This window comes from Symsagittifera roscoffensis, chromosome 5 (genome assembly GCF_963678635.1).
Source record: "Symsagittifera roscoffensis chromosome 5, txSymRosc1.1, whole genome shotgun sequence".
Lineage (NCBI taxonomy): Eukaryota > Metazoa > Xenacoelomorpha > Acoela > Convolutidae > Symsagittifera > Symsagittifera roscoffensis.
This window is the reverse complement of record NC_087066.1, coordinates 34,799,672-34,818,770: the sequence shown is the minus strand read 5'-3', so window position 1 is coordinate 34,818,770 and position 19,099 is coordinate 34,799,672. Positions and strand designations below refer to the sequence as shown.

Here is a 19,099-nt window from a genome sequence, read left to right as displayed (position 1 = left end):
AGGGGAGCGGGTGATGGAGGTCCATGGAGAGCACGCCGAGGGAGAAAACAACCTGGAACAATGGCAGGATTTTTATAGTAAGCAGTTTTCTAACCTTCTTACACGAGTCGGTAAAATACGAAATTAAATAGTACAGGCGGAATTTTTTAAAACTATGGTACGTAACCAACAGAAAGATAGGCGTGTACCAATAAAGTTGCAAGAAAAAGTAGACCGCGAAATAGACATTTTTACAACAAGGACATATTGAAAAGCTAGTTGACTGTTCGGACCAATATTTTGTCTCCCCAATTGTGATTACGGTAAAGAAGGATGAGTCAGTAAAGTTAGCATTGGAGGCCCGGGAACTAAACAAACTAGTCCATAAATATAAGTATCAATTGCCCAATGTTGAAGAATTGATGGATACGGTCGGCCAAACGATAAGCGAAAAGAAATCGGTAGAAATTTTTTTTCCTTGTTGGACTTACCATACGCATACGCATAATTACCACTCAGCCCAGAAACTAGCGTTTAATGTAATTTTTTACTGGTTTGGTGAAGATCGACGGGCATGTATCGATTTAAAACGGGGTTTTATGGCCTAACATCTATGCCGGCGGAATTCCAAAGAGTGATGGATGCCGTACTGTTAGAACTTCCACAGGCACACGCATTTATTGACGATATACTCATCACAACTGTGGAATCGGAAATTGAACTTATCTCGACGGTGGAAAAGATATTGAAAAAACTAGACAAGGAAAATATGGCATTAAAGCAAAATTGAGCAACGGGAATGCGAATGGCTCGGACATATAATCACACCAACAAGAATAATCCCATTAGTCCGGAAAACAGCCCCAATTGAAGCACTTAACCCACCGCGTACGTTATTGCAACTTCAATCCTTGATGGGATCAATTCACAGCCTGCTTAAGTATATGCCGGCGCTAGCAGAATCGTCGGCGCCACTGCGCCCGTTACTAAGCCGGAAAAATGAATATACGTGGACACCGGAATGTCAGGCGTCATTTGATAATTTGAAAAACCAGATTGCGAATATCGTAGACCTTAAATATTTTGACGTTCACAAAGATATTCGGATCGTATGTGACGCAAGTCACAATGGATTGGGTGCTGTATTAGAGCAACTCGGAACGGACGGTTGGCGGCCAATTTCATTTGCATCGCGATATCTAAGCGACGCTGAAAAACGATATTCGACTATTGAGCTAGAAATGTTAGCGGTTGTTTGGGGGCAGAGTATTTCCGAAAATACGTTTTGGGGCGTCCTTTTACAATTATTACTGACCATAAAGCTCTTGTATTATCATTAAACGGGAAAAACAAGAAAAACAAAACGATATTCAGCCGCTTAACACGTTGGTTAGATAGACTGATTCCATTTGATTTCTGTGTCGAACATAAACCGGGGGCAAAGATAGGCCTGGCAGATTATCTGTCTCAAAACTCTAGCGACTTAGCTAAGCCCATTTCAAAGTATGACAGCATGTTTACGGTGGCGAAAATAAATTCGATTAATCAAACCTTCGGAGTAATGAACAGACGCTCATCCGGAGCACCGGAAATAATTAAGGCCAAAGCCTCAGTTAATCATGTCTCGACCAATAGGAAAGCAGTAAGTAATGTATATAAACGATCGCTAAAATGCCAGCGAACATGCGAAATTAATTCAGCCAATGAAAATCACACACGTAATGACTACCGACGGACAAGCGAAAAAAAATGTAAAAATAGTTGGAGCGATTACTAATTTAACCGACGGTGGCAAGGAAATTATTAATTCTAATTCAAGATTTACCGAAAAACACGAGAAGATGGAGAAAAACTTTTCGAAAAATGGAACGATTTCTAGAGCGACATCCAAGCAATAATTCAAGCGAGAGCGGAGATGAAGTGGAGGAGCTGGACGCAAAGGCACAACTACAAGCGATCACAACGGAAACAACAACAACAAAGACGAACACCATACTTTCAGGGGAATCCTTTCTGGCGGTGGACCCGACATCTTGCATAATGTCAATAGTGCCAAGGAATTGCAAAAGAGTACAGAATACTGCCCTTCCGTAATAGTACAGAATAGTACTAGTTATACCGAAAACTCTACACAAGGCCATAAACAATAGACTTCACTACTATCATCACGGGAAATCCAACATGTTTACGGCAGCTAAGGACATTTGGCTTCCGTATATTCACAGAAAAATTGCGGCGATGGCAGCGAACTGCAGAGAGTGCACGGCGGTTGGTAAAAATCTTAAACATATGTGTAGTAGAGGAGATTTAAGAACAATTCCAGAACCATAAGAACCAAACGAATCGGTGCAATTAGATTTTTGGGGGCCGATAAGTTATTTAAATGAATCAAAAAAGTATGTCATCGTAGACGTCGACCGTTTCTCCCGTTGGCCATTGGCAATGGTTTGCGGAAATAACCGTTCGGACAAAACTTTAAAATTTCTCAAGGCGTATATAAACAACCACAGTGTTCCAAGGAAAATTCATGTGAATCAGGGTACTAATCTCATGTCAAGGGACGTAAAAGCGTTTTGTAACGGCGAAGGAATCGAAATAATACAATCCCCAGAGAACGATCACCGCGCGACAGGGTGTGTAGAACGAACAATTGGCAGCATAAAGAATTCAATCCTCACGTACTCACGAGAAAAACCAGCGGAACTCTTGGAGAAAATGCATTAGGGTTACGATTTGCAAACAACGCCACTCTCAAAATAACGCCATTCGAAGCTCACCAAGGTCGGGAGGCTAATACAGTGGTAAAAAACCTAATCAAGAAGCCCTCATTAAGAAATCTGAATTGGTTGAACATTATTAAATCTAAATCTACTTGTTTATACGAACGAGATCCAACAGTACGAGACATGCCCAGCCGGGCGGATAAATATTTGGGAGCTAGATCGGACTCTGAGTGAGGCGCTAGACGAAACCACCCTCCACTGTTAACGGATCATCGAGCCATAAATCAACAGGACGAGCCGACAGCAAGGACTATGGGCGAGACAGCGGGCCATCAATGTCAGTGTACCAGCGAACGGGCGATAAAAACACTAAAAGGTATAGATTGCTATAAAAAATAGTATAAAATAGTATAATCGCGGAAAGCAAGCATACGTAAACGATGAGTAATGGGCATCTGCTTGGGAAATCTGGGGTTGCAGTTAAGAAATCGAAGGCGACAGTCTCCAAGCAGTCGAGGAAAAATGTCCCGAAACCACCGACACCACAGGGCTTGCGGAAAAATTGGCCGCCAAGGCCCGAATTACCCAGCCGTGCAAGGGAGACGTTTCGAACAGACGAACGACACGGATTCGGATGACGAGGATATCAGCCGCTCATAACGCTGAGAAAACGACAACGGGGAAGATATCAGCATCTCGAACTACAGCGGATGAAAATTCGGAAGCGGAACAACAACCGGAGCGAAACGGATCATCTGACGAAAGAAACGAAACTCAAGAAAAATCTAACGAGGTGAGCGGGCGGGCAAATTGAAGAAGCGGAAACGTTGACGGCGGAGCGATCAAACAGCGGAGCGACGGAGCGAGCAAACGGCGGAGAAATAGCAACGGAGCGAGCGAACGACGAAACAATCGGAAATGAAACGGCACCAATGGTGCAATCTACGAGCGGTGGTGGAAAATCCGAAGGAAAAGGAAAATCCAGAGGAACGCCGGCCAAGCGAGAGAAAAAGAAGCGTTTGGTCTCCTATTCGAGCCAGGACTCGAATAGTAGTATCGAATCAGCAACGTTACGCAGGAGTGGAAGGAAGCGTACCGCAGTGACCAAAATGGGGGGCGTTATGATTGACCACATTTCGAAGGGAGGAGAGAAAAGTAGAGGTTGAAAAACGAGATTAAACTAAAAGCAAAGAGCGGAGAAAGTTGGGAAGAGGGCTGACTGGATCAGTCAAAATTCTTAAACTTAGTATTTAAATAACCCTAAAACATTCTGAGTACCTTAACTTCATACTGAGTCATTTACGTTAGTTATTTCATCTCATTATTCACTAACATGCTGAGTCTTTAAATCTTCATTACAAATCTTCTGAGTACTTAACTATCATTCATTGTACCTATACAATTTCATTTTCATAAGAGGGGAAATGTCATAGTGATTAAACTAGTTCACTTCTCGTTTAGTTTTTGTTCATTATTATATCTGTCAATCAACCACTCTCTCACACCGGACTTAGTTGACAGGTACTAACCTTCGGAGCTTTTGCCAACTTCGGTGATCGCCTATTTCAGTTGTCGCTAATGATCTTATTAGAAACGGTTGTTAATTAAGATTGGAATTTAACCTTACTGCATCATCGTTTTCAGCAAACTTCAAAATATATATATATATATATATAAAAGTTTTGTTTTCTATCCTAGAGAAGATTTTTGGAGGGGCGGGTTTTTAAAAAATTGTAGAAAACCTAAATCAGCTCAGTCAACGAATTTAGTGAAAGAATTTAGTCACTGTTTCAAGTGTTTTTGTCACAAACTGAAAAAACGAGGCTGGAAAATGCCCAATTACTGTTCTGACCAAGTAGAAGTAGGGATAGATTTTCCCGGCGATTTTGAGATTCTTAATGCCAACTAGAAGGGGCTCAAGGCTTGCGAATTGCAAATTTTCAAGGCAATACTTGAAAAACTCAAAAAAGTTACTTTTTTTTTTAACAAGATTGGTCTGAAGTCTTTTTTATTTTCCTACCAATTGTCACGGAATTTGATGCCACTTAGTTATTATATTGAAGATTTCAGTTATAATTCATTTTTGTACATTATTGTAGCTACAATTGCATCTCACTCTTGCAGTTTCTCCAGCTAATTCAATCGCTATTTCCTGTAAAAAAATGAAAGGGAAATCAAGAAAAGAATTAAAAGAATTTAAACATTTTTTAAATTTTGCCTACAATTGATTTTTATTTTTTCAGTTATTGCGTTTTCGGTACAAACTGGTCACTTGGTGAACAATCGCATACCCTTGCCTATTGTTTTTCCTGGAATTTTTTTCTTCGTCAGGCGGTTTAATGGTTTTTTTAATTGAAATGAGTTAGGCCCTAGGAAATAAACACGTGCAGATTTATTGTTCCGAGTGCCAATTAACTTCAGTTGGATTTTTATCATACGTAGAAAACAACGCGCAACATGGCGATAGTAAACCGGAACAATAACAGGGGAGTACCGGAGATGTATGGGGTGTCAAGTGCACACCAAAACTACCGGAAGTACGCCTCTCCCAACCCAACTGGGGCAGGAGGGGACAACAAATACTCGAGCAGGTACGGGAGAGTTTTATGGATTGATTCCAAAAAACTAGAAAAATTTGTATTGGTTACAGCCACTATAATCTGTAAAACTTTCTGCTAAAAAAAATAATATTTTTTCACTCTTAATACAAACACTATACAAATGACATTTCACTTGGTTGAAAGTTGCAGTTTGTTTGAATGGCTAAAGCTTGACAAGGCTTGCGAATCAAATCGAAATGATTTGAGACAGGACAATAACTCCTAGATACGAGAACAAATACGGAGACAGATATGGGAGTAAATTGGGCGGGGATACTATGGCGAGAAACAAGGCGGCTGCTCAAGATGCAGGGAGGAGTCAGCAGTATTCGAACAGAGCCAGGAAACAGATCTCCTACTCCCTCACTCAGCCTCTCTCAGTGCAACAGAGAGGCAACCCCCCTGCAACAACCACCCCTCTCAGACGCACCTTTTCTTCCTGGTGTGCATTGTATTTCAGCCAAGCTGTTGTACCTTTACTATCCCCTTAGCAATTTACGAAACAAATCGTCAAAAAGTAAGCATATAAAAACATGCCCAAAGCTGTTCCAATTGTTCACACTGACAGATTTTAGTATGATTCGAGCATTCGAGACCAACATTTTTCGCTCGAAGATCAAGTCTATAGATTAATGCAAGTTTTTTAAACAACATGTCTAATTCGTCCTTAGGATTAGACATATGGGCTCTTTTTCCTTTTTCCCCACATCAGCATCAGTTTTTTGGCATAACGGTTGATTTTATCAGGTTAAAAATGAAGACCAAATATATTTGCCATGGCTAAATAAGTACGCTTACAAAATTTTGTAACACTAAAAAAAGTGTGAACAAAAGAATAGTAGGATATTTCTCAGGTAGGGAGGAGAAGGAAAAAGAGCCGAAATTTGAAATATTTTCATTAAAATTCTTAAAGTTGGCTCTGTTCAACTTTCTTCTCCTCAGTTTGAGTTTTACATACATTACGTAAAATAATTTCAAGAACAAAACTCAAATGGAGAAAGTGGAAAAAAAACTATTTTTTTAAAAAATAAATTTTAATGAAAATATTGCATATTTTGGCTCTTTTCCAGTTCCCCCCTTTCAAAATAACGAGTTTTATATTTGTTTTACGTGTTATTACGGCTAAATGCGTGAAGTTACGCTGTAACGTATGAAGAACAAATCTGTTCAGAATTGTCGATTTGTTCACCACGCCAAATTTCATTGCATTGTGACAACGTTAAATAGACTTTTCAAAATTGAGTTTGAAAGGGGGGGGGGGGGACTGGAAAAGAGCCCATATTTTTAATCCTTAGAACGAATTAAATTTGTTGTTTAGAAAAATTTAACTAAGTTAATCTAGACTGACCTTTGAGTGACTGAAAATAATGAAAAAAAATTAGTCTCGAATGCTCGAATCATACTATCACATGCCAGTGTGAACAAATGAATAGATTTTGGCATATTTTCAAATGCCTCCTTATTGACAGTTTTTGTATATATGTAATGTATCGTGAAGAAAAACTCCGTTCACAATAGTTAGGTTGTTTACCATACATACTTTCATTAAATTTTGGCAACGTCACATCAGTTTTTAAAATGTGGGGCTCTTTTTCTAACCCCCCCCCCCACTTACTAACATAAAAATCGATTTTATATCTTAGGAGTCTTACAAAGTTAAATATGAAGACCAAGTATGTTTGTCATAGCATAAGTAGTCAGCATGCGAATTTTCGTAACAATCAGACAATGTGAAAAAATGGTATTGAAAAGTCGCAGGTGTAGGGGAGAACCAAAATTTATTCACTTGCTCATGCTGGCATTTTTCGTTACACTTTACATCATCTAAATTTATTATGAAATTTGCTTAAGACAAAATTCAAAAAAAAATTTAAAAAGGGGAACTGGAAAAGAGCCTCAGATTATTATGAAAAGTGGCTTGCTGACTAACTATGCTACTTTAATAAACTTGGTGTTCTATCATTGCATTGTAAAACCCCGTGACTCGTTACATTACAAAATTGATGCTTAAAATACGCGGTGGGGTTGCTCATCATGATGGGTGAAAACATGGGAGTCACATATATGTGAGTTTCAGGCTTTGAAACGCACATCTCTGCTAATCACATATATTCATCCATCATTTCTCAGCAATCCCGCACTTCAGATAAGCATTAGTTTTGTAGTGTAACGTTTTTTTTTATTTCATGACTTTAAAAGGAAAATGGGCCTTTTCCATTTGCAAAAATTCCAGTCCCAATCTTGACAAAAATTGGTTGGAAATTTTTGAGATTTCGTCTAACCGAGTAACGCGATCGAGTAACTCTCGTTATAAGGAAATTTACAGTTTTTCTTAGATTCTTAGCATTAAAAGTTTAATTTTGTACTTTTGTACTTTTGGATGTTTCTCTTAATGGTTGTTCGTCAGTTAAAATTTTAATAAAATATTGTGCAAAAAGTTAGAAAAACATTTTAAAAATTTTTTGAAGCTTTTTTCATAACTTTTTGCACAAAATTTTAAAACTTTTTTAATGCCAAACAACCATTAAAAGCAGGGGCGGATTTACGGGGGGGGGGGGGGTGGGCGGTTGGGTGGACGCCTTCCATACCCCCCCCACACCCCCCCCCCCCCCCCCCTCAGGGATTCGACCCCCTGCCGACCCAAAGGGTCCCCCCTTTGATACTTTTTCAGAAATCCATTTTTGGCCGACCGACCCTAAAATTTTTCTAAAGGCGCCTTTGGCGCCAATATATACTAACTTTGAGGGGGAGCGCGCGCCAAAAAAAAACGCGATTTTTTTGTCAAAATTTTTCAAAGTGCCCAAAATAGGGGCAAAACAGTGCTTTGGGAGAGCTCGATAAGTCAATTTGGTCGACCCAAAAAAAAAATTGGAAAATTTTTTGAAAATCCGTCCCTTCCCCTCGAGAAAATCCTAGATCCGCCCCTGATTAAAAGGAACATCCAAAAGTAATTTTCTTTATAGCAAAACTAAATTTTCAATCCTAAGAATCTAAGAAAAACTGTAAAATTTAATGTAACGAGTTTAATCGATAGCGTTACTCGATTCGACTGAATCTCAAAAACTTCAAACCAATTTTTTCTCAGCACTTTGAAATTTTCGAAATTTTTAAAAAATCTTTCGAATCACTACTGAAAGGGTTTTTATATGATATATTACCCGGCCCATTCCGATGATTATTTGGGGTACATTATTTTGCGTTAAAAACAAAAAGAAAGAAAATTAAAACACACCGGAATATAAGGTACAAAAATCCTCCCTTTTTCAATGGTTGGAATAATCATTTTTTTTTCAAATAAACTGCGGCAACTTATAGTTGAAAAAAGAAATCATGAATTTTCAAAATCAAAAATTCTGATTTTTTTTTAAAACCTAAATTTTTTTAAAACCATTCTAACGAGCTTACCTCCAGAAATGGCAAAAAAACTGGGATCTTGTTCAAAAATTTTCAAAATAAAGTATCTCAAAAAATGCTAAAAATATACCAAATCTGGTATCTTTCCAGAACCCTGTCAGTATAATAAGGTTTCCGCAATTTTGGGTCATTTTTGAGAAAAAATGCGCTGAATTAGTTTGCTAAGAAGACTAGATTATAGCTACTCTGATAAGAAAGCAGCGTGAATGTCTATCCAGTTTATTAGTTTATATTGATTTCGTGTCAATTTTGAGAAGCGGAACAGGTCTTAGGATCAGAAAGGTATATTTAAAATTAGAACTTTTTTACCGTTTCTAGCACCACGTGCCAACTTCTGTGCAAAAACATCATTTTTACAGTGCAATCCTCATATTTAAGTTGCGAATGAGGAAAAATTGTGTTAATAATTGAGTAATGCAACCACAAGCCAATCATCATGACAGCTTGACCACTTGACTAAAGTCATGAACGCAGAAAACAGGAGAAAGACCATGATAAATTGTAGTACTTTAAACTCCAAGAAAAAATGTGGGAAGCGTAAGCAAGTGAGAGTTTTTGCAAAAATTAACGAGTATAACAAAGATGTCAATATTTGCTATCATTTCAGCATCCAGCGGTTTCAACTTTTTGGGTTGCTCAGAAAACGATATACTCGGAGGCAAGTTTTTGTTACCAGACCAGGCTTTACAAGCTATACAAAATCCAGTAATAATTCTCTTAGTGAAGATTTTAGCATTATTGAAAATTATCGAATTGATATTCTGAGTATCGATACAAAACTACTTCAACGTTTTTTTAACATCAATATAAAGCTCCCGTCACCAAAAACGAAGTACTTTATTAACAACGAAGGCGGTTATTGTGCTAGTAGCGCAGAATTATGCAATGTTGCAACTAAAAAACAGTTTTTGTAGAAAAATTACAAAAAAAAACAAAAAAAAATCGTAGAAAAAATCGTAATTCCTTTGTGAATTTACATTTTTTTCGCATTTTTTTTGACATTTTGTGAAGTTTTGATTTTCAAAACGGCGCCAAAAAAAAACTCCAAAAATTGATTCGAGTAAAACTAAATTTCCTCGGCTTGAGTTAAGCATAAATAAGTTATTGTAAACCCTATTATCTCGAAATTAGACCAAAAATCAAAAATTTAAACTAGTTTTTCTCAACACGGAGAATTTTTTTCAAAATTTTTAAAAATTGTTGAAACCACTATGGAAGAGTCGAACCATTCCAATGATCATTTTTGGTACCTTAATTCTCTGGAGAAACGAGAAAAAAAATAAAACACACCCGAATACAAAGTTCCTCCTCACTTTCAAATCGTTGGAAAAGTTAGAAATAAATTTTTCTTCAATGTGTATTTATACTAAAACAATTTTTTGGGTGACTATGACTCGCTTACAGTTTACCCTCCCCTCATACAAACCAAATATTCGGTTGTATAAAATTGTTTAACAAGAGTAAAATTTTGCAAACTTTTTTCATTTTTGGGTCGATTATGGCAACCCAGCAACAATAAACCCCACAAAACAATCACAGTAAGTGTAAAGGAAAAACCCCTCACTTTTTTTAGGCTCAAATTTAATTTTTTTGCGAATTGACCCATAATTTTTTTTTAATTTCAATTTATTTCCTTTTTTAAAATAAAGGCAAACTCCACGATTGAACAGCACAAAAGTAAAAGTAAAAATGTAAACTGAGAGGTACCTGATTTTGGGACACAAAAACAAGGAAAAAAGCTAAAACACATCTGACACTGAGATTTTTTTTTTCAAAATTGTTTTATGTAAATCGAATCAGGACTGAAAGGGCTTTTATACGATATATCACTCTCCCAATTCCAATGATTTTTTGTGATATTTGATTTTGCGTATGAAGAGAAAGGAAAAAACTAAAAGACACCTGAATAATCCTCCCCTCACTAAAACCAAGTAATCAGTTGTACAACATTGCTTAACAAGAGTAAAATTTTGGAAACTATTTTATGTTTGTTCCAACTATAGCAACCCAGCAACGATATCCCCCACAAGCAAAATCACAGTGTAGGAGCTACTTTTTTGTTTTACTAGGCTGATCATCTAACTTTGCAGAGACATTGTATGATAAGACTGACATCTTTTTGAACTATTCGTAGCAAAAAAAATCAATTTCTATTGGAACTGACGAACAATAGGTAAACAAATACAAAAACAATTATGAAAATGGGTAATTTTTATCTTTCAGAAGTTCGTTCATTTTGACAACAAAAAATATTATACAGATTTCGAAAGCAGATAAAAAATTGCCTTGAGCTTAAGAAAATTGAACCAATTCTTTCAACTAAAAACTGTCAAAAACAATATTTTTTATTTTGACTGGCAAAATAGTAGAACAGCCAAACAAAAATACCGAGACAAAATCTGGCGAAACTCAGGATGGCAAAAATGGTATTATTCCAGGAAGAAAATATAGAATCATGAGTAGGTGAAAAAGGTTTTTTGTTTGAATTTGTAGAAACCTGAATGAAACAGAGAGTACGCGATCTTATCTCTATAACCTTTATTAATGTTTTTTAAGGATTTTTTTACTCTCAGTTATAGCATCCAAAACAATTCGAAGATATTGGTTTCATTTTACAATCCTTTTCACATTTTTTCAAAGCATTTAGAGTCAATGAACGCAGTGAAGACTTTTAAATAGCTTGTGATGATTTTTTTCAAGAAAAATTCTTCAAATTTGTTCAGGCTCAAATTTGAGTTTTTTTGCGATTTGATTTTTGATTTGTTTTTTATTTTCATTTGATTTCTTTCTTTAAAGAATTCCACTGTCGAACAGCAAATTTGTAGAAATCACAAAAGTTCTAATTTCGAGAATGGATTTTAATTTTCAGATTTCCCAGCGGAATAAAATTATCAAAAAATTTTGTCCGAAGGTTTCCCAGCGGTTAATTTTAAAAATGTCAACCATAAATTGGTCTTGAAAATTAAAAAGCTTCAAGACCATATAATTCTTTCTTTGACATTCGAAACCACTTGCTTAAATTGACTTTTTCCTTACTCTCTGTTGGCTATGTTTGTAAAATAATAAACAAATTTGTATTGTACAAATGTGAAGAAATTATGTTATCTGTCGCAATGCACGTCTAACGCAACGGTGCGTAGCAAGATCATCCAATCAAAAGAGGCCAAAAAGTCAATGATGCAGGAGTATATCAAGGACTACTGTGTGTACAGACTACAACTCACTCCAGACAAGGAACACATCCCCACACCTAACACTCTGGTGGGCAGCTGCTGGAACTCTCTGGACGATGCCAGAGACACCTTCTCGGCCACCATCTGTGTGTCTCTGTTCAAGAAGGACAGCAAGGAGCACCGGAAGATGCAGAAGACGTTCAAGGAGGCGGAGACACCAGCCAGGTACAGACTGCGGCTGCAAAAGTTCCTCAAAGGCGAGTAGACACTGTAAGAAACTGTATGAATGTCTTGTACCTTAACAGTTTAGTACACACATTTTTCGAAAAACTGCCCCGCCTCTCTCGAAAACTCCTGAGCCCGCCCATAATATAAAATATACTAATTTGCTTCCGAATAAAAATGAAGTACCATTTGGGTTCAGTTTTAAGGTTTCAACTTTCACTAATATTAAGAGATGTTGTTTGGAAATCTAGTATGAATCGTATTTGATGTGGTCTCGACGCAGAAGTTTGATTATTCCAGGCCCAATGGAAGCGTCGCTGAGTATGGGAACTGTTAGAGAACATTACCATTACCAAAAATTCTCTCAAACCTAAAGCTGAATTAAATATATAGCAAATTTTACACTATCGGGCATTTCCACATAAATTATAAAAAATGTTTTGTCTAAGAATCTTTGGTACGGAAGCCCGGAAAATCGAAAACAATTGCTGTAAAAAAGGCCAGAAAATAAACAAAATGAAAAAGAAGTACTCGAATGAGCATTAAATAGGTTATATAGTAGAGTTTTTCCTCCCTCCATTCCCATATTCTATGGCGGTGGTGTAGGCCAGGTGCGACTGACCAAATTGTCTGACTCTGAGAAGGTGAAGGTGTTCCGCAGTATGCTAGAGAGACTGTTCCAGGAATCAGAGGCCAGGTATTACAAAATATGTGGTTTGTTTTTAGGTTCATTTTGAACTTTTTTGCGGCTTTGAGTTTATTTTGCAGGGGCTAGGTCTTTTACCAGACCGACTTTTTACCAGACCACAATGCAATATTTGAATTAAGATAAATTTAAATTACAGGACGATTCGAAAAGGAAGCGGTTAGCACAAACAAAACTTCGCTGAGAAACCGTGAAAACATTGTCTTTAACCAGACTAAATGGCGCTATTACATCTGTCAATCAAATTTGTTTATCGAGTCTGGTGGTGGCGTCCGGTGGAATCCCTCATGTGCGAAGGACCGCATGCGCGAAAATAAAAATCGACCAATCAGATTTCAGTAATACAAAAAACGGCAGAAATATGCAAAGCTTTCGAAATTTTACTGACCGCCGCCGAATTGAAACAAACTTTATATTTCAAGGGTTTCGTTATGAAAGATGCAAAATGTTGCTTTATTTAATTTATTTCAATTGAATGGCAATTAATTTTTTTTAAAAATTGCCTTTCGGCTTATTTTTTTCGGTCCTCCGCCCACGAGTTTTTCGAGATTTAATGCATTTTCTGTTAATATTGACTTCGATTTTGTGAGAAAAGCATTTAGCCAATAGGAACGCTTAGGGATTTTGATTGACTGAAATTTTTCAAGCATTCGGTCCCTCAAGCATGAGAACCCTCCCCGAGTCTGGTAAAAGGTCCATGTTATAACTTTAAAGCTGCCCATGAAATTTGTTCATCGAGTCTAGTAAAAGGTCCATGTTATAACTTTTCTGGTAAAAGGTCGGCTCCCATTTTGCGATTCATGCATACTTCGGAATTAATTATGCATTAGTTTTCAGGTTTGTTTAGGGACGAAAAGCTTTTTAATGTAAAAATTAAGTGCATTTGGGCAGTACAACAGTGCCGAAGTACAACAGTGCCGAAAAAAATTAGTTCAACAGAGCCGAAAATATGAACAAGTTTCAACATATTAAGTGCGGCAATCAAAAATTAAACGGTGAACCCTTATAATTTTAAGTGACACTTAAAGATTTTGAGCGAGGAAATTTGCATTTCGCCCCAAAATAATTGTTTAATTTGCAGTTGCAGACATTTTGGCGCCAAAATTGGAGTGATTTTCTTTGAGAATTAACGTTAGTAATTTCCCGCTCTTTAGAAAATGCGTTACAAATTATTCTGAAATTTTCCCGTCTTTTTCGGCACTGTTGTACTTCGGCACTGTTGAACGCCCCCAGTGGGTGCGTATTCATAGGTTCCAAAATGAAAAATCAGTCCCATAGGTTCCAAAATAAAAAAGCAGTCGCATAAGTTCCAAATCTTTTCAATTGGTCAAAAGACTGAATTAGCCGAGTCTCGGTTTAAGCTCGCCGGTGGGCGCGCTACGCGCACGTCGCCGCTTCGCGGCGATAACCGGCTCTAATATTAGTATAGAGTCCTACCCTTTGGTGGCAAGCTCGCAACACGTTGGCGCGGCTGCGGCGGTTACTATTCTGCAGCTTGAGTTTATTCTGGTTGAACAGTAAACAATCAATCCATAAATTTGTTGGCTCAAATTTCAACCAATCAGAATTCAAGAAGATAATTTTGGAACTTATGCGACAGATTTTTTATTTTGGAACCTATGAATATTGGAACCTATGGGAATTCATCCCCCCAGTGCATGTTTGTTTTCTATGGATTAACTTGTCTTTTTGTCTGCCCGATTTTGACTAGCTCATATAAAGCTCCTAGGATGCCATATTAAAGCCCTAATGGTCGTTTCTGATTCCATAAAAATTTCGTACAAATTGTCTCAGTGTCGAGAAGAAATGGTCTAAATTTTTCCCTATTTCAAATAAATTACACGGAAATTACACGGAAAACAAATTTTACGGCCCAAGTTTTAAAACTATTTAACAATTTACCACTCATATTTACACGTTACACCTAATTCGGTTGCTCATCAACTTGAAAAAAAACGGGGAAAACATATTTTTTGACTTTTCTTTATTTTTGAACCGGCTATTTTTATTACAAATTGTTTCGTTAGAAAAATTATATCTAACGGTTGCAACAAAGGCTGTTCTGCGGTTTTTCGTATAAACACCTGAAAGCCCCCAATTATCAATTATTTATACTTGTACAGGAGTGAAGAGAATATGTATGAGGAGGTGGTGGAACAGCAGAGCCACCAGCAGCAGCACAACAACAGACACAGACACTACATGCAAGTGACTCTAAATGAAGTGTTCTCTATTAGGAAACTGGAGAAGCTCTTCATCATGATCGCCAGACACTGCTGCTTCTACGCATGCATCAAAATGGATTTCATGGTCAGTACAGTTTTGTGGTTCTGGTAAAGAAAGCAATCATTTTAAGATCATGTTTAACACATACACCTTTGGACAATTTACTCTAAGAGTTGACAACTTGCTTCAATATGTACCACATGTAAGGGTGAAACGCACGCCAAAAAATATTTTGTTTTATTTAACAATTTGTGGGACGCGAAACATCACCTTTGTCTACCCAAAAATATCAACAAAATTTTTCTGAAAATTTGGTACATTTTACCGATTTTTGGCGATGAACTGATAAAAAAAAACTGATTGAACCAAACTTGAAACTAATTTTAGACTAACTCCAAGATTGTACTTAAGTCAAGTTTTTCGTATGTAAGATGTGAGCAATACTAGGTCAAATCGATTCTGCTGGAGGCAGCTGACTTCCTGGTGGAGTCCCTCATATTCGACTGGATGATGAGCAAACTGGGTGGGATGAAAGGATGGGCACAAGTATACGAGATGGAGAAAGAAATCGATGCAGGTAATCGATGGGGTCAAATTGAAGCATGTGTACTCCTCAATTACTCTAAATATTTTATTAACAAACATTTTTTTTTATTAATTAACATTAAAACACTCGAATCTGCAGTATGCCCTTCTAATGATAACATAGCTCTCAAATTCATTGAGACTTTTGGCGTTTAGTTGTCGGATTTGCTCATAATTTTGTACCAATAGTTAGAAATTACAATGAAGTAGTAGATTATAAGAAAAAAAGCTGACTAACAGGCGTATTCATTTTTTTCCACAAATCAATTGCCTTACCAGGTGCTTCAGGCTTGTTTAATTATGTATTTTAGAAAACTATGACATAAAGTTTATGTTTTATTAGTGTTGTATTAGGAAGAGCAAAAGCGCCTTCGAAGGTGAATGGGAGGAAAAACAACCTAGCGGGAAACCAAAACGGGCCCAATAATAAGACAAGACAACAAGAGTCTGCGTATGGCAATCGAAATATGGCTGGTGGAGACTATGGAGCTGTTGGTCTGCAACAGCAGCAGAGGATGAAGAACCAGAAGCAAGCCAGAGTAGAAATGCAAGGAGGCCAGAATGGGAATAGGTTGGGTCTTTTCGGATCTATTTGGCTCTATAATTTCTAGGTCATGGTCATGAATACTAAAATACTATACACTGAGCGCATAATTTGGAATACTTATGATCGAAAAGACCCAATAGGTCCAGGAACAACGGCCAGCCACCGCAGAAAGAAAACCCCAAATCAACTGGCTGCAGTTGTGTTATAGTTTGAGAAATTGAGTATGAAAACTGCTGAGGAAACAAAAAGAAACAAAATGATTTCAAAAAGATAGTGCACAATTCATTTTTTGTGTTTTTTTGCTCATGTAGAATGCTGAAACTAATAATTCATCGTTTATTAGAGAACCTCAAATCCAAGGAAATAAAAGAAGAAACATGTCAAACATAAGATTGAAATCACTCCTAAAAAATTTTGACATTAATCAGTTCTTGATTTTGTAACAGTACAATGATGAAAATTTTGCCAAGATAATGGCGGTCGGATTAGTTCATCCATCATTTCTATGAACGATCAGTTCATCGAAGGCCACTTCGCAAGGTAGTGGGCATAACCAGGTTTCTCTCCAAACACATCACATCAAATGCAACAATCATCAAACACCTTATATTTCATCACAGTGCACCACCATTAAGCTTGGAAACTCGAAAAAACCAAAGTTATATATTTTCGACCTATACATTTTTAAAAGTTTTTTGTGGTTGTAATTTTACAATGTTCGAAAACATAAACGCTAACTTTTTTGAGTTTCCGAAGTTCTTCAGGATTGACTATTTTTTCCATTAAACCTAACTCAATTTTCTTAAACTCACTTAAAATTTTTGGATTTGGAACCAACAGTTGAGTGCCTTTTATGCGTCGTTTGCTAACTGACACCAAAAGCAAACGGACACCAAAAGGTCACTTAGAGGAAATTTGAAAAATCTCAAAACCTAATTAAGTATTTAGTCTATTCTTTCCTTGCCATTTTTTGAAAAATGAGGATTAAATGATGAAAAGCTAAGGAAAAAAGAAAATAAATACTTTTTTTTTGTTTCCTCTCAGTGAGTCCTTTTGGTGTTCAGTTGTTAGCTTCAGTATGATTTCGATTACAATGAAATTAATGAAAAAGCAAGTTACGCTCAACTGTTGGTTCCAGGCACTCTACTGTTGGTTCCAAAAGATTTTTAATTTACCACCGGAATAAGAAAGTTGTCCATCGTACCAGTTCTCTCAAATTGAGTTAGGTTTAATAAAAAAAAGAGCCAATCTTGAAGAATAAGGAAAGCCAAAATAAGTTAGGGTTATATATAATTTTTGAAAATGTATAGATCAAAATTTTAAAATCCTGATTTCTTCGAGTTTCCAAACCCAATGGCGGTGTACTGTGATGAAATAGAAGGTCGATATTTGTTGCATTTGATAAGATGTGTTTGGAGAAAAAACTGGTTATAGCCACTACCTCGCGAAATGAAACTTAAATTTTTTGAAAGCAGTTAGATATCCTTTGACTTTTATTTCATTAATACATCATTTTTTTTAAATGAGGATTAAATGATACAGTGCTGTGTTAATCAAATAAAATTTAAATGATGTCTAACTGCTTTCAAAAAATGTAACTTTTATCTCCAGAAAAAATTATACTTAAAAATTTTGAAATCTTAAATTATGAACAAAACTATTTATAAACTAAGGTAACTAATTGCCGTGCAAGTAGCTGAGAATGTTCCGACTGTTTCAAATCGTTTTTCTTCGGCACTAGGGCATTTTTTTAAATTTTTTTATTTTCGTTCGAATCACGACTGAAAGGGATCTTTCGTGTGGAAAACAATTTAAAAAGTTAATGCATAAATACACAGTCCATATTTGATTGTCCATATTTTGCAATGCTTGTTGTCCTTATTGCACAATCTCTTACAGGTGGGATTAGCTTGAAAAAAAGTGTCTACTAAAAATATGTAAAATTTTTAACAATTGACTTAGTCTTGTGCCGTTTATTAATGTGGCATTTAGGTATGAGCTTTTAGTTATTCTACGGTCACCTTAATGGTTTAGCCGAACTTGTTTTGCAAAAATTTTACAGTTTTGTTTTCAAAATTTTCAATAGTTTGCCAACAATAAGTCAAAATATTAACAATTTCTTATTGCATACATGTGGCTCTTTCACAAAATTGTCTCCCAAGCAGTTAATAAGTCCCTTCTCTGCGCCTTTTTTCTCCTCCCACCCTTCCTCCAATTTTTCAGGTATCATTTTTTACCAGATAGTTAGAAACAACGGCATACGGAGAAATACAGCCCTGAATAACAAATTAACTCTCCGCGTTTAATTTTATTAAACCACTCAATACACTGGAACAAAGACAAAAATTAGCATCCGGTTAACCAAAAAGTTTGGTGAGTCATGCTTTGAATTTTTTAAAATAGGATAGGGGCTAAGGTAAGAAAAAAACAAAACATATTTAAAAAAAAAATTCAAAGTTTTGAAGTAAAAACACCATTTTGCGATGAGAATTAGTTCTGTACATCAATTTTTATCATTTTCGAATCGAACTAATTTTTCCTGAAAAAAACGTATCGCGAATTTCGATCTTAAAAGTCTCGTTTTTCTGGTTAGTTTAGCTGAATCGCATGATATTGTTACTGTACTTCTCGTTTTTTTACAAGCTGTAGTTATGAACCTATCCAGCAGTCATGTGACAAAGTGTCAAATGAACAAGAAATTTTAAAACCCTTAGTTTTCGGTTTTCAAAAATAAATCACGTTCAGGCTTTTTCTTTTTAAGAATCTTTTCTGATCGACCCTGAGAGATAAGTGTGCTAGTACTATTTTAATTCCTACCAGTTTTTTTACGTAATCTTTTCCTCAAACTATTTTGATTACTTAAGCTCCAAGGAATTCGTCTACAGCCGTTGTTACGACTCAAAGAAATTATAAAGATTTTT

The 19,099-nt window shown here is 36.4% G+C and overlaps 1 protein-coding gene across 1 annotated transcript in view; it reads left to right on the top strand.

The window, feature by feature from the left end:
- Positions 1–19,099, top strand: part of LOC134846008 (5'-3' exoribonuclease 2-like) — a 351,354-nt gene that overhangs the window by 204,030 nt on the left and 128,225 nt on the right. The gene's annotated exons all lie outside the window — the stretch shown is intronic.